Genomic DNA, 398 nt, shown 5'->3' on the forward strand with positions numbered 1-398 from the left:
GTCAGGTCCAGTCCAGCGGTCAGTCGAGCTGCATCAGCTCCAGCGCTCCACAGACCTCAGGTACACACATACACACACACACACACAGGGAGAGAGAGACACACACACACACATCATTTTCTGCTTTAGTTAAAGTTGACACTTTGTTGTGCATTTTTCTAATTTATTTATGTCTGTGTAGTTTTATATATTTTATTTTAGTTATGTTGTTGTGCATTTTGTCGTTTTTTTGAAATATTTACATGTATATATTTATATTCCTATAAATTATTTTATAAGTAAACATATTTATTAAAAACCATAGCCTATGCTTCTGATAATAAACATATACTGTACACACACATATATTTTGTAAACAAAAAAACTTTTATTTTGGATGCGATTAATCGTTTGACAGC

The 398-nt window shown here is 32.4% G+C and overlaps 1 long non-coding RNA gene across 1 annotated transcript in view; it reads left to right on the plus strand.

Moving 5' to 3' along the window:
- The window catches only part of LOC113057491 (uncharacterized), a 4,503-nt gene continuing 4,105 nt past the window's right edge, over nt 1-398 (plus strand). The window contains exon 1 of the long non-coding RNA XR_003277826.1: nt 1-60. This is a non-coding gene — a long non-coding RNA (uncharacterized LOC113057491). The remainder of the gene's footprint in view (nt 61-398) is intronic.

Source organism: Carassius auratus, chromosome 38, assembly GCF_003368295.1.
Source record: "Carassius auratus strain Wakin chromosome 38, ASM336829v1, whole genome shotgun sequence".
NCBI lineage: Eukaryota > Metazoa > Chordata > Actinopteri > Cypriniformes > Cyprinidae > Carassius > Carassius auratus.